General features: G+C 38.6%; 1 protein-coding gene across 1 annotated transcript in view; it reads left to right on the forward strand.

Moving 5' to 3' along the window:
* Positions 1-3,718: 3,718 nt before the first annotated feature.
* The window catches only part of FER (FER tyrosine kinase), a 414,556-nt gene continuing 392,610 nt past the window's right edge, over positions 3,719-25,664 (forward strand). The window contains exon 1 of the mRNA XM_049648899.1: positions 3,719-3,867. The gene's annotated coding sequence lies outside the window, so the exon portion shown is untranslated. The remainder of the gene's footprint in view (positions 3,868-25,664) is intronic.

Here is a 25,664-nt window from a genome sequence, read left to right on the forward strand (position 1 = left end):
TCATTCTTCCATACTTTTTCCTGCATTTATAAGATGTAAAAAAAGTTGCACAGTATTTTTGAAATCAGATGAAATCAAGTCTTTATTAAATTTGTGGCAATGCAAAGTGATAATTAAAACAGATGGAAAATTTAACTGGATTTTCTGTAATTGCTTTTTTCAGCTTCAAAAATGTAGCATAGGTTTTTGCTACAGTCATTTACTTCAAATACATTCACTCAAAACTGCCATTTCTTAACACAATGCTGGGCATATGGCAAGCAGTTTTTTAAGTTTCTTGAGTGGATAGGTGAGAAACCAGAAAATTTTTGAAGAACTGGAAAGGTTCTTATGTTTTCAGAGATTTGAGTTTCTTATACACATATAAATACACACACACACACACACACACACACACACACACACACAATGTGAACCAAACAGTTCTAATTCACCATTAGACTCTTATTTGAAGCTACTTTTTGCAAATATGTAATACATACAAATTCAATTAATACAAATTCACCAGACACATCTTTCTTGGTTTAGATTCCCTTTGTATAAAGGTAGAAAAATCCTCAGGTTCTTGGAAAAGATATGCTCTGGCAAAATAATCCCCAAAGTTGTATTTTGGCTTTATCTAACCTTTAATTCATAAACATTCATGGATTTCATTCATATTGACATGATATAACATTTAATATTAACAGGAAATTAATTTCTATTTTAAGAGGTTTATTCACATATGCTTAATTTATGCTATTAGCAATTGCTACAAAATACATACTAAACATTTAGCTTATTATCATTTCTGATTCTATTAAGATGTTTTTGTAGTTCAATAATTAGGTATAACTTAATCTGAGATAATTTTTGAGAACAAATTAAAGACTAAAATATGATGACTTACTTAGCTTCATAGTCTCAATATTTTGGGTATAAATATTTATGGGGAAATAGAACTTAAAACAAAATCTTCTCCCAACCCAGAAATCCTCTCCTGTAAGATAGTGAAGGAATAAAACACAGAACTAAATCACAATGTGATGTGCATTACAGGCAATTAGGAAAGAGATTTTAAGGACAGAAAGAAATCTCATCCCTCAGCCAAGCAGATATAACCCATTACATATGTTTTCAAGATAAACAGTAACCAGTTCTCCAGGAAGAGGCCTTGATGGTACCATTTGCACACATAATTCATCTTAATTTTATTTGGTAATTGGGGTGACCATCTGTGTTAGCTAATTAGCTTTATCCAAAGGAAAAACAAACTTCTATCTTTATGACAGAAGGTAGTTTTGCAAGTTGGAGTGATTTGCCCATTGAAGTTAGGCTCTTAATCTCCCATGGAAAGTAAGTGTTATCTCCTTTTGCTTTTTATGGCAGTATAACTGACATATAATATTCTATTAGTTATAGGTATACAACATAATGATTTGATATTTGTATATATTGCAAAATGATCGCCATTATATTTCTAGTTCACAGCTGAAACCATACAAGAAGAGCTTGGTTTCTTTCATTTGTGATGAGGATTCTTAAGATTTACTATCTTAACAACTTTAAAATATGTAATATAGTATTATTAACTATAGTCACCATGACATACATGATATCTCCAAGGCATATCCATTTAACAACTGCAAGTCTGTGTGCTTTTTGACCCCCTTCACCCATTTCAATCCCACCCATCCCAACCATCAATGTGTTCTTTGCATCTATGAGTTAGCTTGCTTTCTTTCTTTTTTCTTTTCTTTTTTTAAGATTCCACATAAAGTGAGATCATAGGGTATTTGTCTTAATCTGCCTGACATTTCACTTTGCACATGCCATTAAGGTCCATCCTCAAAGTTGTCAAGATTTCATTATTTTTTATGGCTGAATAGTATTTCACACACACACACACACACACACACACACACACACACACACTTTCTTTATCCATTTCTGGATGCTATGTCTGTCTCTTGATGTTCACATTTCAAAGCATTATCTCCTAAGTATTTAAAGACATTCCTGGGAGGTAAAGCCAGCAAAACTAGCTGAGAGAGATCTAACTAGTTTTAGAAAGGATGTAGATACACTTCAAAGAAGTAAGAATGTTCTCAACAATTACAAGGTTTCTCTTTTCTTTTTAATTTTTTTTTTAATGTTTATTTATTTTTGAGACAGAGAGAGACAGAGCATGAACAGGGGAGGGCCAGAGAGAGAGGAAGACACAGAATCTGAAGCAGGCTCCAGGCTCTGAGCTGCCAGCACAGAGCCTGATGTGGGGATCGAGCCCAGGAACCTTGAGATCATGACCTGAGCCAAAGTCCGACACTTAACCGACTGAGCCACCCAGGCGCCCCAATTACAAGGTTTCTAAGGCAAATGTTCTGGGAAAGGGAAATCTCTTCCCACATCTTTAAGAGGAAGAATTAAGCCTCTTATTTAAATTTTTTATTTGTCTTTACAGCATGTTTTGCTTTCTTTGAACCAGCAGACGAGAAAAGTCCAATGTTAAGATTCGTTTCGCTATGTGTAGGGCTGTTCACTATAATTAAACAAATAACCCTGTTGAAAAAAATATTCACCATTCTTTTTTGCCTCCCACGTAATTCAAAAGTTTTAGAGGGGGAAGGTGGAGATGGGGTTGACGTTAATATGCTCCAGGCAAAGAATGTGGTTCAACCAATGTACAGGATACAATGCCTTAAAAAGTCGGCTACAGGAACACACCCTCAATAGTGACTAATAACACCTATCATACTGTTACAGATCACCTAGTGATCTTTGTTTAGCTCACATTAGTCATTTTCCACTAAATTCTTTTGGTGAAGGACGCTTCTGAAACAACCGTTGCTGGAAGAGCAAACCAATTTGGGTCTTTGAACATTCCAGACTCTGGAAGAGATAAGGACTTATTATTATAGGGGACCACTGCAGGTCCGGCTGTACGCTTAACAGTATCCATCACAATTCCAGCACGGAGTGCCTAACTCTTTTTTTTTTTTTTTTTTTAAAGACAGTCTCAGGCACTGGGAATTAATGAGAAAGATTTCAGTTCCCGCTTTAGCTGAAATCCATTCCCAAAGTATCAATATTACAACTGATGCAACTAAGATGTACAGGAAAAGGTGACTGATTCTGAGAGCGAGAGGTGCACATTGAGGGGTACGAGATCCGCGGCCCCAAAGCAGCTTCGGTTCCTGGAGATTTCAACTCCCGGGATCGCCCAGCACCCCGCGGGCACACTTAACATTTTAATCACGCCTCCGCCCCCACCCTCCGAATTCCTTTCCGGCTAACGACCCGCCGGGTAGTCCCTTCCAGGCGGCCTCAGCTTATCACCCCCGGCCCGGCCACTTCCCGGTCGCGGCCAGGCGAGCCTCCCAAAGTTTCCTGTGACGCCGCCGTCCGCCTCCGGCCCCATCCCGCCCTCACTCCCACCCCCGCAGCCCTCGACTCCGGGTAGAGAGGAGCGGATCACAGGAACGAGGAGGGGAACGCGAACAGGAGGACCTCGGGACCCCACCAGAGCCGGGGACCTGGCCCAGAGGGCAGCAGCCAAAGCTCCACGCTTCCCTTTGCCACGCCCGCAGCCCCGGGTCCGCGCGCGCCCACCGGGCCTGGACCCTGAAACCCACCCCTCGGGGTCCAGGGCCAATCGGCCGCGCCCCGCCTCCTGGGAGGTGGGGGAGGAGGGGGTTGGGGGCCGGGCGGCAGCGCCCGCCTTCGGCTCGTGCCCATTGGCTGGGGCCTCGAGGGTGCCCGAAGACCGGAGTGCAGTTTGATTGGCCGCAGAGGCTCGTGACAGCGGCGCCCATTGGCTGTGGTGGTCCCCGTGACGCGGGGTGGCGACTGGCTCCCGGGTCTGAGGGGCTCCTGCTTGTCAGGTTCTAGGTAGGTGAGTTTCGCGCCGCCGGCGGCTGGCGCTGTTGCCCGGGGCAACGCCGAGGGACGGGGGACTAGGAGGAGAGGCCTGCGGAGATAGGGGGCAACACCCCCTGCCCGCAGGGGGGCGCCTGGGACTCAGCCCTGGCCGGCGGCGGCTGCGCCGAAGGCTCTTCCTCCGCCCTTGGCCACCCCCACTCCCGCCCCAGGCTGCAGGGTCTCCCGCCCGTCCTCCACCCGCAGCGGAGCATTCCTGGTTGGGGCTCGGCCCGCGCTGCACCCCCCGGGCCGGCGAGGCCGGCCCCTCCCACCAACCCGGGACTGGAGGCTGAGGGGGCGGGTGCCGGCGCGAAAGGGCTGAGGCGGGCTCAGCGGCCCCGCCCCATCGCCGGGGTCGGTGGGCTGCGGGGTGTGGGGCGGTGTTTGCGGGGCTGTGGGCACCACCCATCATGCCCGCACCCCCTTCTCTCCGAGCGCTCCTTTCCTGGCGCGGCCCTCCGGCTGGGGCGACCACCCCCAACCCCTAGGTGTTCCCTCAGTCCCATCCTACCTCTGGGGCCCTGCAGCCCCCCTTGACCCGCGGAGCCCGTCCGCAGTCCGTCTTCTGTGCCTCAGCTTCCCCCCCTCCCGCTTTTATCTCCCACCTTGGATCACTGCTCCTGTCTTGGCCAGAGGTGACCCCCTAGACATAGTCAAGAGTTAAATTGTTAAGTGTGAAGCTAATGTAGCCGGGGCAATTTCTGCTCTGTACTCTCTTTGCCATTTAGGGTTGAGGAGGTGTTTGGAGGCACCTCTCGGTCAGCCTCAGAGTCTTTAGTATCAACTTTCTGAAACGCTAACTGGGTTGGTGTTGGTAGAGCCGGGCCGGTACGTCGTGCACAAATTGATTTAATTGTGAAGTTGTCGTTTTTTACTTTGTACATTTGTGATCTTGATATTTAGTGCTGTGCAGTCCCAAGTCCAGTAATTTATTAAGGCTGGTAGCCTTTCATTTTCGTTTGCCTTATGGTTAAGAAAAAAAAGTCTTAATCTTTTTAATTTGTAAAAAGCTGCATATATTCATAATGGTCTTACTGTTACTTTGGAATAAACCGCTCTAAAGGTGCAGTAGTACCATTTTCCTTTCTCCAGGCATTTTAAGATAAAACAGTTTCTCCAGTGGAGTTGTCACCGTGTATAAAAGTGTTGAGGAAAAATTAATAAGAAAAAAAAACCCCAAAACTATTTTAGTGATTAAAGACTAGAAAACACTTTTTAACTTATGGAATCGGAATAGGATTTAAAAAAAAAACTTGCAAAATGTAATTACTTCGCGAGTTTAGTGTAGTCTTGGTATACCTTTATGGTCTTGAGAAAGAAATACTTAAGAAGAACCACACGTTTGTCAGAATGCAAAGGAAAGCTGAATGTAATCTTTTGGGAGCCAGGAATCCTTTTTGCTACTACCCTTGAACCAAGGGAACTATATATACTTCCAAAGGTGTTGTGAATGTATTTAGAGTATATGAACGTACTTGGAAACCTTTTCCCTCTTTTCTTCCCAGATAGACCTTTGGTCAAGATCTGTTTCCCTTCTGCACTGATGGTCAGCAGCATTTAATATATACCATATAAAATTATTTAGGGTCCAGTTAATGCAGCTTCTGCATTACTTGAAAGGTTGATGTCAGTAGTTTGGAAGTAAGAATTCACACTTTTGGTAGAGAAATCACTTTCATTTCATCTTCAAATTTTACAGGCTTATAACTCTGGTCTGTGAACATTTCAAGCTTATTTTCTCCTTTATTTTACTATGAAAAATTTCAAACAATGAAGTAATTAGCCGACCACCTACGCAGCAATAACTTTTCCAAGGTAGCTGTTAACATGGTATATACTAAGAAAAAGAACTGAAATGATCAAGTTTGAAAACCAGCATAAATATATATCATACCAAAATATTGTAAGGAACTCAGTTTCTTTTTGCAGATGGAAATAGTGTTTATAAAAACAACAGTAAGTTAATTTACATGACATTTACAAAGCAATCTTGTGAGTGACTAGGAAGTCATCATGTTTGTAAATCAAGGCCCAGATGAGTAAGCTGCATTTTGGTAATAAAAAAAGAAATCAAATGAACTTGTACAAATACAAGTTTGTTTTAAAATTGGACTCCTGTATTAATAGTTTTGTACTTGATTTTTAAATGACCATCTTCTTTTGAAGACAGGCCCAAAGGACCATCACTTATTCAGTGTTTCAGTAACATACTTAATAAATTGGATCAATCTTATGTATGTTGTTTTGCAATAAGTATATTTTTGTAATGGAAAAATAAAGCCTACGAATGGGAACTTTTTAAAGAACTGTTTCATGGAAAATGAAGTAATTGTCTAGAAACATTTAAGTCAGTATTTTGATAGGATTCAAAAGTGTCTTGGGTGGTGTTTCATGGTGCTGCTAGCAGAATATTTGAACACAGACCTTCAGTTTATAATAAAATAATAATAAATGGGTATAATTTATAATTTATAATAATAAATGGGTATAACATACACATACATATGTGTATGTTATATTTGGAATTTTTCCATATTTAGGAAATCCCTGCATTCTTCTTTGAGTATTTGAATCCTGCTTTTCAGTTTTAGTATACCCTAAATGTGTTTTTCTTACTTAACCTCATTTATATAACTAATTTCTTAAATATTGAGATTAAGAGCTATGTCTCAGAATTTATAGATCTCAGATTGCCTTGTTATTATTTCTCCATATTTCATTTGGCATGCTTATGTATGGTTAATTTACCACACACTGAGAGATTAAAGAGAACAGGCAGGTCATAGTTTTGGAACTTGAAAAAAATAAGATGTTTACCTATGTTTAAAAAAAAATTTTTTTTCAACATTTATTCATTTTTGAGAGTGAGAGAGACAGCATGAGCAAGGGAGGGGCAGAGAGAGAGGGAGACACAGAATTGGAAGCAGGCTTCAGGCTCCGAGCTGTCAGCACAGAGCCTGACGCAGGGCTCGAACTCACGGAGTGCTAGATCATGACCTGAGCCGAAGTTGGACGCTCAACCAACTGAGCCACCCAGGCGCCCCAAGATGTTTACATATGTTTTAACTGAAGTTCCAATTTTTTTTCTCTGCCTCCTTCCCTCTTTTCTTCTTTCGTTCCTATTTTTATTTTTATTATAAAAGTTAAATGCTTTAAAATCAATTAAAAAGACTATAGAAAAGAAAAGTCACCAATAATTCCATGGTGGTTGATATTTGGAAAATAAATGAAACTTTTGTTTCTTCCATAAAGCCCTACCAATCATTGCAGTTCGATGGTCTCTATTGCAGTACATCTGTACCTGTACCTAATCTTACAGTTCTTGAACTTGAGACTTGGTTACCCTAAATTAGAAGAGTCCTCCAAGGTCTGGAAGAAAAATGGAAAAGAATAAATAGAGGACAGATTAGAGCAACAACAACAACAACAAAAACAAGAGAAGCAATTTCTCACTTTTTCTTATAAGTATAAATGTAATCTTAGTTACTCATGTGAAACTTCAGTATGGCTGACAAAATATGGGACCTCCCAAGTTTTTTCTTTGGAATTCAAAATATCTAGGTAAGAAGTTTACTTAGTGAGTTTCTACAAAAAGTTTCCAATTTCTCCATTTTGGAGGATATTACATATTTAACTCTATGAAATATGGATGACATTATTTCTTAACTATTCATATATACTTATCAAGCTATGAAGTATATAGATTTAGTTTATATATCATCACTTACTAAAAACTTGATATTGTCTCCTCCTTTTGAAGGTTCTAATTAAAATGCTAAAATTTTTAATGTAGGTTTTTTTTTGCCAGGGTGTAGTGAAAGAAGATTCATTTCTTTTGGAGGCAGATAATCTGGATTTCAGTCACAAATCAGAATTTTCTTCTGTGGAATCTTGGGCAAGTTAGGTAATCTCTTTAAATCCTAGTTTCCTCATCTGTAGAATGAGGATAAGACTGCCTCACAAGGTTGTTATGAAGAAGAATAAGACAATCTAGGCAAAATTCCTGAATTTAGGAAGTCCTCAACTTTCATATTCAGTTCATTATATGGTAGCTTTAATTTTATCTCTCCTAGTATTACTGTGTTTATTCTACCATCCTAAAAGTCCCCAAATTTAGACCTTGGATATTCAGTAATGTAAATTAAGTTTATATAAATTGAAAGACATTTATATTTGTACAAACGAAATAATTATCAATATCTCATATTAGCTGTTCTTTGTTCTTCAAATTATTGTGTTTCAGTAGGGGTAGTTGGAAATTCACTTTAAATGCTTTTTACCTCAAAATATGTCTAGTTTGTCTGAATTCTTGAATTATTTTTCTTTCACCTTGGATTATCATCTGTTGGTAGATGGTTTCCCCAAATTCCTTTCATTTTAACCACAAATATTTGCTTAAAAGTGGTACAGAAAAGCTAAGTGTTACTTTCTTAAATCTCTAACTAGTGTTCTTCCCTTCCTTAAACCACATTTACTTAATATGTTTAAAACTTAAACTTTATTCTCCTGGTGCCTGGGTGGATCAGTCGGTTAAGTGTCCAACTTTGGCTTAGGTCATGACCTCACAGGTGGTGGGTTTGAACCCCTCTTTGGGCTTTGTGCTCACAGCTTGGAGCCTGGAGCCTGCTTTGGATTCTGTGTCTCCCTCTCTCTGTTCCCTTTCCCTGCTCACGCTCTGTCTCTCTCTGTCTCCCAAAAATAAATGTTTAAAAAATAAAATGGAAAAAAACCACTTATTTTCAGATGTAATATTACATAAAACTCTTACATGAATGTTTTCTTTCTACTACTGATGTATATGATTATTTTTTAGGGGAGCATTATTTTATAAATATCTACATTTAAAAATGTGTACTCTGTAAGTGTAGGATTCTAATTCCTAAAAGCACACACTTAACACTTAAATGTGAAGGGTGTCATGAAGCAAGCAGTGAGCTGAATAGAGTTAGGAGTTGGACCACATAGTTTTTATGTGTTACCCAGAAATAAAACAAAATATTGTAATCTAAGTCAGTGATTCTCATTTTTTCCCCATCCTAGTATAAGATATTTACATGTGTGACATATTCTAATGTGCAGTTTCTTAGTCTGCTCTCTTTAATTCCATCTCACCCTCTGTGACTCAAGAAAGCATATTGGGGGCGTCTGGGTAGCTCAGTTTGTTGAGTGTCCCACTCTTAATCTCGGCTCAGGTCATGATCTCATGAACCATGAGATTGAGCCCCACATTGGGCTCTGTGCTGACAGTTTGGAACCTGCTTGGGATTCTCTCTCTCTCTCTCTCTCTCTCTCTCTCTCTGCCCTGCTCCCTCACTTGGTCTCGTTCTCTCTCTCTCTCAAGATAAATAAACTTAAAAGAAAAAAGAAAGCATATCAGAATGCAAGTAATTGAGAGTGACATAATTGTGGGGATAAACTTGAATCTACTCTGATTTACCAAGGAAAGGGAGTCATTTAAAAATGTCTATAACTGCTATTAGTAACAAATCCTGAGACACACCTTATAGTACTACAACTGAGGCCCAAGTTACTTCTGCATTTTCCGGAAATGAGTGCCTCTTCCTTTGTCAGTCTTGTCACGCTACAGAAGAAAAGATTACTGTATTAATTTTATGTAACTGATAATGAAGAATCTTACATTTAAAAGAATAACTGATAATGAACATTTAGAAATATGTGAACAATGGGGCACCTGGGTGGCTCAGTTGGTTGAGTGTCTGACTTCGGCTCAGGTCATGATCTCATGGTTTGTGGGTTTGAGCCCTGCTTCAGGCTCTGTGCTGACAGCTCAGAGCCTGGAGCCTGTTTCAGACTCTGTCTCCCTCTCTCTCTGCGCTGACCCTGCTTGTGCTCTTTCTGTCTCTAAAATAAATAAACATTACAAAAGAATTAAAAATATGTGAGGATCAACACCATGGTCTTTATTGTAAATAAAATAATACTAATTATTATAGAAAAATTGAAATTAGTTTTCCAGTCTAAATTATTTCACTTGCTGAAAAAGTATTTCTGTAGTGGGACAAATGGTTTTAGGAGAATGGGAACCCTTCAATGCTAGAATATTTATATTCTAGATGTTTAGTATATAAAAATGCTCTTTACATTGGCTCAGTCGGAAAAGTATCTTTAAAATTACATTGCTGTGAATGAGATTGCTTTTAAATAGCTCATCTTGTATGCATGTGTACATATAACATACAGTTAGAAGTGAAGACTTAGAAAACCTGTGTTCATTAGACCCTTGACATTAGCAAGTGTTATTTCTCCAAAGCCTTGTGGATCTAGGATATAACTACCCACAAAAAATATATTTCAACTTAATTGAAAATTTTAAGTGATCCCTTCAGACCCTTAACAATTCCACTGTTCAACAGTTTTTTGTTTCTAAAATGAAGTCTTGATGATGTTGCATTATATCATTAGTGTATTTTACAGCAAAGATTCTTATTCTTGGTTTTTATGACCTGGGGTTTGCAGAACAAAAGAGTATTTCTGATTTGATCACAAAGTCTGCCGCATTGTCACAAGGATGAAAAGTTAGTTCTTGGTCACTGCGATGCCTAATTCTTCCTGCTCTTTCTTGAATATGTTTTGTCCTTGGAGTTGAACACTTCTGTAGTTTGTGTCCTTTCTGCTCTTTGAATGTCCAGCTCTGGAGGATTTCCCAAGCTTCCCTTGTTAGTTGGTTGGGGCTTTTCTGTTACATTCATATTCTACAAAGGAAAATACATTTGAATCTTTTACTGACATTCAATTTGGGTAATAACTGGGTCAGTAGCTGCCCTAGAAGCCATACCACCTCTTACTTCACGAAAATGTTTATACAGTGTCCTCATTTCCTCTTGAATTATATTTCCTTCAACATCACATACTCTGTATATACTTTCTTATACAGATTAACCGTCATTTCAATTTTCACTGAGGTTTTAAAAATTTGCTTTGCTTAGAGCAAAGGAAACATTTTTAGGCATCACTTTTTTTTTTTTTTTTGTATAGAATCTGTGATTTATGGCAGATTTTCTAATGATGCAGATTCAGTCACTCATATTTCAAATTCATTCAGAATTTATGAATTTATGTATTCTGGTTAAGTACTATCACTTTGTCAGGCCTCTTAGCTTTCTATGTAATGCATAGAATAAATTGGCAATAGTAAAGTAATTAAAGGGATCTAAAGTAGTTGTCAATCTAAGTAGTTGTCTCAGATAATTATTAGGGACAACTTGTTAGATCACTATTCCAATTATTTATAAACAGTTATGTTGGACAAAGTGTAGAATCTTTATCTAGATTTATATATATTAGAACATTTTTACAAAGCAGGAATGATTTGTTTCTCTTACTGTTATGTAACATATTGTTATGTAACACAATATGACATATTGTGTTATAATTATTTATTCATGTATATTACTTTTTTCTTCCCCTCCTGAACATTTTTTTAAAAAAATTATATCCTAATTAGTTAACATATAGTGTAATAATGATTTCAGGAATAGAATTTAGTGATTCATCACTTACTTATAATACCCAGTGCTCATCCCAACAAGTGCCCTCAGTGCCCATCATACTTTTAGCCCATCCCCCATCCAACACCTGCCAGCGACACTCAGTTTGTTCTCTGTATTTAAGAGTTTCATGGTTTATCTTATTTTTGCTTTCCTTCCCTATGTTCATCTGTTTTGTTTCTTAAATGACACTTATGAGTGACATTATATGATATTTGTCATTTTCTGACTGACTTATTTTGCTTAGCATAATACACTGTAGTTCCATCCATGTTGTGTTGCACATAGCAAGATTTCATTCTTTTTAATTTGCCTAGAGATACTCCATTGTATACATATACCACATCTTTATCCATTCATCAGTTGATGGACATTTGGACCCCTTCCATAATTTGGCTATTGTGGATAGCACTGGTATAAACATTGGGGTACCTGTGCCCCTTTGAAATAGCATTTTTGTATCCTTTGGATAAATACCTAGTAGTATAATTGCTGGGTCATAGGGTAGTTCTATTTTTAATTTTTTGAGGAACCTTCATACTGGTTTCCAGAGTGGCTGCAGCAGTTTGCATTCCTACTAATGGTGCAAAGCATTTCCCATCCTCGCCAACATCTGTTGTTGCCTGAGTTGTTACTTTTAGCCATTCTGACAGGTATGAGGTGGTATCGCATTGTGGTTTTGATTTGTATTTCCCTGATGATGAGTGATGTTGAGCATCTTTTCATGTGTCTGTTAGTCATCTGGATGTCTTCTTTAGAAAAGTGTCTATTCATGTCTTTTGCCCATGTCTTCACTGGATTATTTATTTTTTTGGATGTTGAGTTTGATAAGTTCTTTATAGATTTTGGATACGAACTCTTATATGATATGTCATTTGCAAATATCTTCTCCTATTCCTTCAGTTGCCTTTTAGTTTTGCTGATTGTTTCCTTTGCTTTTTATCTTGATGAGATCCCAGTAGTTTTTGCATTTGTTTCCCTTGCCTCATGAGACATGTTGAGTAAGAAGTTGCTGCGGCCAAGGTCAAAGAGGTTGTTGACTATTTTCTCCTCTAGGATTTTGATGGCTTCTGTCTTACGTTTAGCTCTTTCATCCATTTTAAGTTTACTTTTGTGTAGGGTGTAAGCAAGTGGTCCAGTTTCATTCTTCTGCATGTTGCTGCCCAGTTCTCCCAGCACCATTTGCTGAAGAGACTGTCTTTTTTCCTTTGGATACTATTTCCTGCTTTGCCAAAGATTAGTTAATCATAACATTTGTGGGTCAGTTTCTGGGTTCTCTGTTCTGTTCCATTGGTCTGTTCCACTGTGTCTGTTTTTGTGCCAGTACCATACTGTCTTGATATTACAGCTTTGTAATACAGGTTAAAGTCTGGAATTGTGATGCCTGCAGCTTTGGTTTTCTTTTTCAACATTACTTTGGCTATTCAGGATCTTTTATGGTTCCATACAAATTTTAGGATTGTTTGTTCTAGCTCTATGAAGAATGCTGGTAGTGTTCGTTCTAGCTCTGTGAAGAATACTGGTTGTATTTGGATAGGGATTACATTGAATGTGTAAATTACTTTGGGTGTATGGACATTTTAACAATATTTGTTCTTCCATTCCATGAGCATAGAATGCTTTTCCATTTCTCTGTGTCTTCTTCAGTTTCTTACATAGCTTTCTATAGCTTTCAGTGTATAGATTTTTCATCTCTTTGGTTAGGTTTATTCCTAAATATTTTATGGTTTTTGGTGCAGTTGTATATGGGATTGATTTCTTGATTTCCCTTTCTTCTGTTTCATTATTGGTGTACAGAAATGCAACCAATTTTTGTACATTGATATATATCCTGCGACTTTGCTGAATTCATGAATCAGTTCTAGCAGTTTTTTGGTGGAGTCTTGAGTTTTCTACATACAATATCATATCATCTGTGAAGAGTGAAAGTTTGACTTCCTCTTTGCCGATATGGATGCCTTTTACTTGTTTTTATTGTCTAATTGCTGAGGCTAGTACTTACAACACAATGTTGAATAGCAGTGGTGAGAGTGGACATCCCTGTCGTGTTTTTGACCTTAGGGGGAAAGCTCTCAATTTTTCCCATTGAGGATGATATTAGCTGTGTGTTTTCATATATGGCCTTTATGATCTTGAGATCTGTTTCTTCTATCCCTATTTTCTTGAGGGCTTTTATCAAAAAAGGATGCTGTATTTTGTCAAATGCTTTTTCTGCATCTTTTGAGAAGATCATGTGTTCTTATCCTTTGTTTTATTAATGTGATGTATCACATTGATTGATTTATGGATATTGAATCAGCCCTGCATCCCAAGAATAAATCCCACTTGATCATGGTGAATAATTCTTTTAATGTAATGTTGGATCTGGTTTGCTAGTATATTGTTGAGAATTTTTACATTTATGTTCATCAGGGAAATTGGTCTGTAGTTCTCCTTTTTAATGGGGTCTTTGGTTTTGGAATCAAGGTAATGCTGGCCACGTAGAACGAGTTTGGAAGTTTTCCTTTTTTTCTATTTTTGGAACAGATTCAAAAGAATAGGTATACTTTTCTGTAAATGTTTGGTAGAATTCCCCTGGAAAACCATCTGGCCCTGGACTCTTATTTTTTGGGAGATTTTTGATTACTGATTCAATTTCTTTACTGTTTATGGGTCTGTGCAAATTTTCTATTTGTTCCTGTTTGAGTTTGGTAATTTATATGTTTCTAGGAATTTATTCATTATGCCCAATTGGTTGGCATATAATTGCTCATAATATTATCTTATTATTGTTTGTATTTCTGCTATGTTGGTTGTGATCTCTCCTCTTTCATTCATGAATTTATTTTTTCAGGTCCTTTCCTTTTTCTTTTTGATCAGTCTGGCTCAGGGGTTATCAATTTTATTAATTCTTTCAAAGAACCAGCTTCTGGTTTCATTTATCTGTTCTGTGTTTATTTTTTTATTTTTTTATTTTTTTTATTTCGATAATCATTAATTTCTGGTCTAATCTTATTATTTCCCTTCTTCTACTGGTTTTGGGTTTATTTGCTGTTCTTTTTCCAGCTCTTTAACGTGTAAGGTTAGGTTGTGTATTTGAGAGCTTTTTTCCTTCTTTTTGTTTTTTTTTTTTGTCTTTTATTTTTAACAATTTTTATTATTTTTTTAAATATGAAATTTATTGTCTAATTGGTTTCCGTACAACACCCAGTGCTCATCCCAACAGGTGCCCTCCTCAATACCCATCACCCACCCTCCCCTCCCTCCCACCCGCATCAACCCTCAGTTTGTTCTCAGTTTTTAAGAGTCTCTTATGTTTTGGCTCCCTCCCTCTCTAACTTTTTTTTTTTTTCCTTCTCCTCCCCCATGGTCTTTTGTTAAGTTTCTCAGGATCTACACAAGAGTGAAAACATATGTTATCTGTCTTTCTCTGTATGACTTATTTCACTTAGCATAACACTATCTGGTTCCATCCACATTGCTACAAAACGCCATATTTCATTCTTTTTCATTGCCACATAGTATTCCATTGTGTATATAAACCACAGTTTCTTTATCCATTCATCAGTTGATGGAATTTAGGCTCTTCCCATAATTTGGCTATTGTTGAAAGTGCTGCCATAAACATTGGGCTACAAGTGCCCGTATGCATCAGCACTCCAGTATTTCTTGGGTAAGTTCCTAGCAGTGCTATTGCTGGGTCATAAGGTAGATCTATTTTTAATTTTTTGAGGAACCTCCACACTGTTTTCCAGAGCAGCTGCACCAGTTTGCATTCCCACCAGCAGTGCAAGAGGGTTCCCGTTTCTCCACATCCTCACCAGCATCTATAGTCTCCTGGTTTGTTCATTTTAGCCACTCTGACTGGTGTGAGGTGGTATCTCAGTGTGGTTTTGATTTGTATTTCCCTGATGAGGAGCAAGGTTGAGCATCTTTTCATGTGCCTGTTGGCCATCCGGATGTCTTCTTTAGAGAAGTGTCTTTTCATGTTTTCTGCCCATTACTTCACTGGGTTATTTGTTTTTCGGGTGTGGAGTTTGGAGAGCTCTTTATAGATTTTGGATATGAACTCTTATATGATATGTCATTTGTAAATATCTTTTCCCATTCCATTGGTTGCTTTTTAGTTTTGTTGATTGTTTCCTTTGCAGTGCAGAAGCTTTTTATCTTCATGAGGTCCCAATAGTTCATTTTTGCTTGTAATTCCCTTGCCTTTGGGGATGTGTCAAGTAAGAAATTGCTGCAGCTGAGGTCAGAGAGGTTTTTTCCTGCTTTCTCCTCTAGGGTTTTGACGGTTTCCTGTCTCACATTCAGGTCCTTTATCCATTTTGAGTTAATTTTTGTGAATGGTGTGAGAAAGTGGTCAACCTTCTGCATGTTGCTGTCCAGTTCTCCCAGCACCATTTGTTAAAGAGACTGTCTTTTTTCCATTGGATGTTCTTTCCTGCTTTGTCAAAGATTAGTTGACCATACGTTTGTGGGTCTAGTTCTGGGGTTTCTATTCTATTCCATTGGTCTATGTGTCTGTTGTTGTGCCAATACCATGCTGTCTTGATGATTACAGCTTTGTAGTAGAGGCTAAAGTCTGGGATTGTGATGCCTCCTGCTTTAGTCCTCTTCTTCAAAATTACTTTGGCTATTCAAGGCTCCATACACGAATATACTTTGGTGTTTTGTGGTTCCATACAAATTTTAGGATTGCTTGTTCTAGCTTTGAGAAGAATGCTGGTGCAATTTTGATTGGGATTGCATTGAATGTGTAGATAGCTTTGGGTAGTATTGACATTTTAACATTATTTATTCTTCCAGTCCATGAGCATGGAATGTTTTTCCATTTCTTTGTATCTTCTTCATTTTCCTTCATAAGCTTTCTATAGTTTTCAGCATACAGATCTTTTACATCTTTGGTTAGGTTTATTCCTAGGTATTTTATGCTTCTTGGTGCAATTGTGAATGGGATCAGTTTCTTTATTTGTCTTTCTGTTGCTTCCTTATTAGTGTATAAGAATGCAACTGATTTCTGTACATTGATTTTGTATCCTGCGACTTTGCTGAATTCATGTATCAGTTCTAGCAGACTTTTGGTGGAATCTGTCAGGTTTTCCATGTATAATATCATGTCACCTGCAAAAAGTGAAAGCTTAACTTCATCTTTGCCAGTTTTGATGCCTTTGATTTCCTTGTGTTGTCTGATTGCTGGTGCTAGAACTTCCAACACTATGTTAACCAACAGCGGTGAGAGTGGACATCCCTGTCGTGTTCCTGATCTCAGGGGGAAAGCTCTCAGTTTTTCCCCATTGAGGATGATATTAGCTGTGGGCTTTTCATAAATGGTTTTTATGATGCTTAAGAATGTTCCTTTTATCTGGACTTCCTCGAGGGTTTTTATTAAGAAAGAATGCTGAATTTTGTCAAATGCTTTTTCTGCATGGATTGACAGGATCATATAGTTCTTATCTTTTCTTTTATTAATGCGATGTAGCACATTGAGTGATTTGCAAATGTGGAACCAGCCCTGCAGCCCAGGAATGAATCCCACTTGATCATGGTGAATAATTCTTTTTACATGCTGTTGAATTCGATTTGCTAGTATGTTGTTGAGAATTTTTGCATCCATGTTCATCAGGGATGTTGGCCTGTAGTTCTCTTTTTTTACTGGGTCTCTGTCTGGTTTAGGAATCAACGTAATGCTGGCTTCATAGAATGAGTCTGGAAGTTTTCCTTCCATTTCAATTTTTTGGAACAGTGTGAGAAGGATAGGTATTATCTCTGCTTTAAATGTCTGGTAGAATTCCCCTGGGAAGCTATCTGGTCCTGGACTCGTATTTGTTGGGAGATTTTTGATAACTGATTCAATTTCTTCACTGGTTATGGGTCTGTTCAAGTTTTCTATTTCTTCCTGTTTGAGTTTTGGAAGTGTGTGGGTGTTTAGGAATTTGTCCATTTCTTCCAGGTTGTCCAGTTTGTTGGCATATAATTTTTCATAGTATTCCCTGATAACTGCTTGTATTTCTGAGGGATTGGTTGTAGTAATTCCATTTTCATTCATGATTTTATCTATTTGGGTCATCTTCCTTTTCTTTTTGAGAAGCCTGGCTAGAGGTTTATCAATTTTGTTTATTTTTTCAAAAAACCAACTCTTGGTTTCATTGATCTGCTCTACAGTTTTTTTAGCTTCTATATTGTTTATTTCTGCTCTGATCTTTATTATTTCTCTTCTTCTGCTGGGTTTGGGGTGTCTTTGCGTGTTCTGCTTCTGTTTCCTTTAGGTGTGCTGTTAGATTTTGTATTTGGGATTTTTCTTGTTTCTTGAGATAGGCCTGGATTGCAATGTATTTTCCTCTCAGGACTGCCTTCGCTGCATCCCAAAGTGTTTGGATTGTTGTATTTTCATTTTCATTTGTTTTCATGTATTTTTAAATTTCTTCTCTAATTGTCTGGTTGACCCATTCATTCTTTAGTAGGGTATTCTTTAACCTCCATGCTTTTGGTGGTTTTCTAGACTTTTTCTTGTGGTTGATTTCAAGTTTCATAGAATTTGTGGTCCGAAGGTGTGTATGGTATGATCTCAATTCTTGTATACTTATGAAAGGCTGTTTGTCTGATATAAGTATGGCTACTCCAGCTTTCTTTTGAATTCCAGTAACATGACAGATAGTTCTGCATGCCCTCACTTTCAATCTGAAGGTATCTTCAGGTCTAAAATGAGTCTCTTGTAGACAGCCAATAGATGGGTCTTGTTTTTTTATCCATTCTGATACCCTGTCTTTTGGTTGGAGCATTTAGTCCATTTACATTCATTGTTATTATAGAAAGATATGGGTTTAGAGTCATTGTGATATCTGTAGGTTTCATGCTTGTAGTGATGTCTCTGGTACTTTGTGGTCCTTGCAACATTTCACTCACAGAATCCCCCTTAGGATCTCTTGTGGGGCTGGTTTAGTGGTGATGAATTCCTTCAGTTTTTGTTTGTTTGGGAAAACCTTTCTCTCTCCTATTCTGAATGACAGCCTTGTTGGATAAAGGATTCTCAGCTGCATATTTTTTCTGTTCATCACATTGAAGATTTCCTGCCAATGCTTTCTGGCCTGCCAAATTTCAGTAGATAGGTCTGCTGCTATCCTTATGTGCCTACCTTTGTAAGTTAGAGCCTGTTTATCCCTAACTGCTTTCAGAATTTTCTCTTTATCCTTGTATTTTGCCAGTTTCCCTATGATATGTCATGCAGAAGATCGATTCAAGTTACATCTGAAGGGAGTTCTCTGTGCCTCTTGGATTTCAATGCCTTTTTCCTTCCCCAGATCAGGGAAGTTTTCAGCTATGATTTGTTCAAGTACACCTTCAGCCCCTTTCTCGCTCTCTTCTTCTTCTGGAATTCCTATGATATGGATATTATTCTGTTTGATTGCATCACTTAGTTCTCTAATTCTCCCCTCATACTCCTGGTTTTTTTTAATCTCTTTTTTTCTCATATTCCTCTTTTTCTATAATTTTATCTTCTAATTCACCTATTCTCTCTTCTGCCTCTTCAATCCGAGCTGTGGTCACCTCCATTTTATTTTGCACCTCATTTATAGCTTTTTTTATTTCCTCATGACTATTTCTTAGTCCCTTGTTCTCAGTAGCAATAGAATCTCTGCTGTCCTCTATACTTTTTTCAAGCCCAGCGATTAATTTTATGACTATTATCCTAATTCTTGTTCTGTTATATTGCTTAAATTGATTTTGATCAATTTGTTAGCTGTCGCTACTTCCTGGGGTTTCTTTTGAAGAGAATTCTTCTGTTTTGTCATTTTGGATAGTCCCTACGGTGGTGCCCAATTGCAGGGCACTTCCCCTGTGCTGTCTGGAGTAACTTGTGTTGATGGACAGGGCTGCAGTCGGACCTGATATCTGTCCCCAGCCCACTGCTAGGGCCATAGTCAGACTGGTGTATACCTTATCTTCCACTCTCCCAGGGGCAGGATTCACTGTAGAGTGGTGTGGCCCCTTTTTGGGCTACTTGCACACCGCCAGGCTTGTGGTGCTTCTGTAATGGGACCTGGCGTATTAGCTGGGGTGGATCCTCAAGGTTCACAGGGGCAGGAGGGGCAGACTCAGCTCACTTTGCCTTCGGTGGTCCACTTTGGGAGGGGCCCTGAGGCACCGGGAGGGAGGCAGACCTGTCATATGGATGGATCCACAGAAGCACAGTGTTGGGTGTTTGTGCAGTGCAAGCAAGGTCGTTGACAGGAACTATTTCCCTTCGGGATTTCGGCTGGGGGATAGGAGAGGGAGATGGTGCTTTCCAGCACCTTTGTCTTCCTGCTTAGCTGAGTTCTGTCTTCCCGGGCTCAACAACTCTCTCTCCCAGCGTCCTCTCGCCCTTGCCACTCTCTGAGAGCAGAGCTGTTGACTTTTAACATTCCAGATGTTAAGTCCCGTTGGCTGTCAGAATTCAGAGTCTGGCTCCTCTGCTTTTGCAAGTCAGACTCGGGGGCTCTGCCTTGCTGGACGGGCTGCCCCTCTACTGCCCCAGCTCCCCCTGCCAGTCCGTGTCGTGAGCACTGCCTCTTTGCCCTTCCTACCCTCTTCCATGGGCCTCTTGTCTACGCTTGGCTCCAGCGAGTCCGTTCTGCTCGTCTTCTGGTGGTTTTCTGGGTTATTTAGGCAGGTGAGGGTGGAATCTAAGTGATCAGCAGGATGAGTTGAGCCCAGCACCCTCCTATGCTGTCATCTTCTCCTTTTTTCCTTCTTTAGGATGGCCCTTATTGCTATATACTTCCCTTTTTTGCCCACCTTTGCTGCTTCCCAGAGGTTTTAGACTGTCGTGTTTTCATTATCATTAGCTTACATGCACTTTTTAATTTCCTCTTTTATTTCTTGGTTAACCCTGTTCATTCTTTAATAGGATGTTTTTTAATCTCCAAGTATTTATGGTCTTTCTAAAAATTTTCTTGCAGTTGATTTCAAGTTTCATAGTGTTGTGATCTGAAAATATGAAAGATATGATCTTGATCTTTTTGTACTTGCTGAGGGCAATTTGTTACGCAGTATGTGATTTATTGTGGAGAATGTTCCATGTGTACTTGAGAAGAATATTTATTCTGCTACTTTAGGAAAAATGTTCTGAATATATCCGTTAAATCCATCCAGTCCAGTGTGGTATTCAAAGCCATTGTTTCCTTGCAGGGTGTTGAAGGCCTAGAATTACTATACTATTATCATTGACTTTCTTTATGTCTGTGATTAATTGATTTATGTGTTTGAGAACTGCCATGTTGGGACATAAATATGGCTACTCCAGCTTTCTTCTCATGACCATTAGCATGATAGATGGTTCTCCATCCCCTTACTTGCAATCTGCAGGTGTCTTTAGGTCTAAAATGAGTCTCTTGTAAGCAGCATATAGATGGGTCTTGTTTTTTTTTCTTTATCCATTTTGATACCCTATGTCTTTTGATTGGAGATTTAGTCCATTTACATTTAGAGTCAATACTAAAAGATACCAATTTAGTGCCATCGTGCTGTCTGTAGAGTTGGTGTTTCTGGTGATGTTCTCTGGTCCTTTCTAGTCTTTGTTGCTTTTGGGGTTTTTTTGTTTTGTCTTTTCTCCACTTGAGGAGTCCCCCTTAAAATTTCTTGCAGGGCTGGTTTGGTGGTCACAAATTCCTTTAGTTTTTGTTTGTCTGGGAAACTCTTTATCTCTCCTTGTATTTTGAATGTACTGTCCCAACGTGCTGCAGTCTCCCCCTTTCTCTTTCTCTCTCTGTCCCCTCTCTCTGCAAAAATGACTGTTTACCCTCCCTGGCTTTTCTTTTCCCTGGTTCACCTTTTTATCTTTGTCCTCTCTTTGCAAAAATGGCTGTCTACCCTCCACAGCTTTTGTGTTCCCCAGTTCACCTCTCCACACCATGTACCTGCTGAGTTCTGTGGCTCAAGTTATGCAGATTGTTTTGTTAATCCTCAGATCAGTTTCCTAGGTGTTCAAGATGGTTTGGTCCTGATCTAGCTGCGTTTCAGGGACGAGACAAGCTCTGGTTCTCCTGGGCTGTTCCACCATCTTAACCCCTCTTTCTCCTCTTGAACATTTTAACCTCCAAGGTAGAAACAATATCTGTCAGAAAAAGTTTTTGAGTAAATTACATGGATTCAGATACGGATATAGGGGAGGGACATTAACGTTTGTTTGGTGGCTGCTGTGAGTACATACACTTTTTATGTACTTGTTTTGATTTTCTTGACAACTCTAAATTGGATAGCTTGTATATTCTTTTTGTGATCTGGAACCAATGTTGGGTCACATCCTTTATCCTAGGAGAGCCAGGTATAAAAGTGTTTACTGGGGTTTGAACTTAGTTCTTTCATATGCTAAACCTGAAGTGAATGCAAATGTTAAATGTCTAAATATAGTAAACCATTAGTAATCCTGGTTTTAACTATAACAGTTTCAACTATCTGGGAGTGATTCTAAAGGTCCATGTTGAAATATTTGCGGCTTTGCTGTTATGTATTCTTATTGGAAGTGAGATCCCAAGATATCTGTGACTCTAGCTACCTGCCCAATGTTCACATCTTGTCTTGCTTTATTTTCTGTTGGAGGTTGTCCTATTGTTAAAAAAAAAAAAAAAAAAAAATTCTGAAAGAGAAATTCAGCTGCTAGAAATGAAGAAAAAGAAAAGAAGTGTAAGAAAGTAGTGGATATTAGCCAGAAAGTAGTTATTTTTGAATATGTATAAAAATGGAATGTTGAATCCAGTGAGTCTTTTACCTGGTTGTGAGTCAATCCACTACACCTTCTAGGGAAACGAAAGTTGCCTTGTGCAACTGAGTGTTCTGGCTCTGTCAAAAATTCTCATAATTTTAGGGGTACCTGGGTAGCTCAGTTGGTTGAGTGTCAGTTGGTTTAGATTTTCGGCTCAGGTCATGATTTCACTTTCCTGGAGTGAGCCCCACATTGGGCTCTGCACTGACAGCAAGGAACCTGCTTGCAATTCTCTGTCTCCCTCTTTCACTCTCTCTGCCCCTTCTGTGCCTGCATGCATTCTCTCTCTCAAAATAAACATTTAAAAAATTTTTCATTTTTTTTAGACAGATTTCTTGAAAATATCAGGGATCTTAAGTTCATAAATTCTTTTCCACTTCCCTTCTCCCTCACCCTTAATAATATTTGAAAGAGATTTGACTGTTTATAAATAGCTGTTACTTTTTGGAAGTTGATGTGGTTCTTACAAATATCTTCAAATATTAACATAAACAGCAGTATTGTCACATATAAGATAGGTGTCCTTTTCTGAGTTTCACAATTAATTATTACACAATAGTAGCTAGACCTTGGTGATGGCCTCTTTCTAAAGTTCTGATTTCCTATTTGTGTTTTGGAGCCTAATTTACCCTAAGACTGGAGCTGGCATTCTAGCATCGAAGTGGCTTGGCTTAGAGACACTTGCTATTATATATAGTAATATAGTTGTTGGAGGAGGATGAAGGTGGTGAAGAAATAGACATGTCCTCAAGTTGGCCTAAATTATAAAAATAATTCTGAAATGTTTCATGTAACACAAGAGGTGGGTTGTGCAGGAATGGGACAGAGAGCAGGGGGCCATGTGACTCTTCCTTTTTTGGTCATGTAACAAATGTTAATAGAATACTCACTCCATGGGTATTCATGGCTCCATGATAATTATAAAGTAGGGAGAAGTTTCAGACTGTTTTCCTGAAAGACAGTATCATGTAGTGGAAAGAGCTTGCATATTAGAAGCAGATCTGCTTGGGGTTGAATCTATACTACCAGTAATTTGTTGTATGAATTTAGGCAAATAATTTAATTCTTACAGATTTATAGCTTATAGCTTTTTTCGCATGAAAACTCAATATCAGTTTCATCTGATAACTGATAAAAATATTAAATTTTTCAATTGCTTTCAGTTGCATGAGTTCAATACCCTACTCTTATTAGCTTAGCCACTGGCTCAAAAAGTAGAACACTAGTGTACTTTCTTAGATGTAGATGGATTCAAAGGCTCAAACAATGGCCTTAGGACATAGTCAGTGGCTTTCTGTTGTATTGGATATACTTTCAGGTAGACTTTCTTTATGTGGAGCCCTCTGATAGATCCAGGCTTACATTCTTTTACTTTAGAAGGACCAACATAAAAAGCATTTCTCTTACTCATAGTTTTTATATAAGTCCTGGGATTACATCTCATTGTATGAATTGCGTGATGTTTTCATCCTTGATCCTGTGGTCAGAGGGATAGTAGAGGCCAGATCTGGATCAGGTACTAACTACTGGAACTGGGAATAGGAAGTATTGGCCAGTCACATGATCTGAATCATGTGGACTGAGGTCACTGAAAGAAAAAGACTACAGTGTGACCATGGGAAGGGGCAGTGGATGTTGGGCAGGTATAACCAAAATATTCACTATAATCTTACCAATGTGCATACATGTCTTTCTGCACCTATACAACCTTGAAAAAAAGCCCGCACCTGACTTAATGTAAAATTTTCACTTACAACTTCCAATGCATTTACCATCTGCTCCCCAACAAAAGAAGGCAAGTCAAAGACTCATTTAAATACTGCATCTAAGTTTAAGTCTAAGATCTCTGGGTAATTTCTCTCAGTCCTTTCTGAATAGATAGCCTTATGGTCTAGGAACTGGTTACATGATAAATATAACTAGTTGTAATAAAGTCTGTGTTCATTGGTAGAAAGAATATAGCATAAAGACAATAAAAACTGTCAATTAGAAAAGAGAAAAAGAAGAAACAACCCACAATCCATACTATGTGCATATTTCATTGGATAGGTATGGCAAGGACTCTTTGCCTGGCAGTGGAGGAAGATTTTTGATTAGCCGATATGGCTATCTCTGCTTCTACCACCCAGGATGGTCTTCTTTGTTTTCTTTCCTCCTAGTTACAGCCAAGATGAGTACTGAGAGAGATTCCTGTACTGGGGACTGCGTTGCCTCAATAGCTCACTTTCTGTTGATGAGGTGTTGGGGTCCCAGGAACCATCTTAGAGGCTAAGCAGTAACAAATTTTTGTTGGGAGTTTCTTAGGCAATAAAACTATTCATAAACATAGTGTTTTATTTATTTTCATTTGATCACCTTCTCCCAAATACCCAAAGTCTGATCCTAGTCTGTGAATCAGATCATCTTCTGGTATGCCTCTGAACAATTTGTGCATCACGGTAACCCAGTGATTCTACAACATGGAGCAATTCTTACCTCAGGGTACATTTGGCAATGTCTGCAGATATCTTTGTTGTCATAACGGAAGGCTGGGACTGGGGAAGTAGGTAGATGTTGCTAGCATCTAGTAGGTAGAGCCCAAGAACACTGTTAAACATGCCCTAATGGATAGGATAGCCTCTAACAACGAGAATTTCCAGTTCAAAATGACAGTAGTACTGAGGTTAAGAAACCACGAATATCCTAGGCTTCTCAATTTCCTTGTTGGCTTCTCTTTCTAGCCATTGAGAGCAGCTTCTCTAGGTAATAGTGCAGAGCTGATTTGTCCCTGCTCCCAGACTATTTCACAGTGCATAGTTCTTTATAATGGGTAAATATCTTCTTTGCTAGGATGCTTGGGGAGGAGCCTGGAGCATTAGGTTTCTCTCATATTTTGGGGCACCTGGCTGGCTTAGTCGGTAGAGCATTGAAGTTTTGATCTTTGGATTGTTTGTTTGAGCCTCATGAGATATTTTAAAAATTAAAAATAAATGGTTTTTTTAAAAAAGCGCTTCTCATATTTTGTTTTTGTGTGGTTAAAGGCTCTAATTTTTGTTTAGGGATATTTGGTTTTCATCCCTGTAAATTATAAGATTATCAGCCATCTTGGATTTATAATGAAAGACTGAAAAGATTTTCTTTTATAAAGACCACTCAAAGTGTGCTTCTCTTTTGAATGACCTTACTGAAGACTGTTGCACAGTTGGCAATATACTATCATCCCAACATTTTTTTACTAAGTATCCTATAGTTCCATCCTTAGTAGGTGCATAGTTCGATTTTACAAGAGGTGCCAATTTACCAGTTGCTTTTCTTATTAAGGATTGCTGACTTCTCATTCTACAGTAGAGGAATACCAAATACCCTTCACTTTCTATTATTGACTCAGTTCCACAGTTCAGGGCTGTCAATTGTAGTGCCTGATTTCTGGCATGAATTTTATATTTGTCAGGCTTCTTTTAGATTGCAGTGGTAGAAACCTAGTTAAAAAAAAATTAATCCTTCCCATATCTGTAAGTGGCACTTCCATCCTTGTTTTTGCTCAGACCTCCAACCTT

Source organism: Panthera uncia, assembly GCF_023721935.1.
Source record: "Panthera uncia isolate 11264 chromosome A1 unlocalized genomic scaffold, Puncia_PCG_1.0 HiC_scaffold_17, whole genome shotgun sequence".
In the NCBI taxonomy this organism is placed as follows: Eukaryota; Metazoa; Chordata; class Mammalia; order Carnivora; family Felidae; genus Panthera; species Panthera uncia.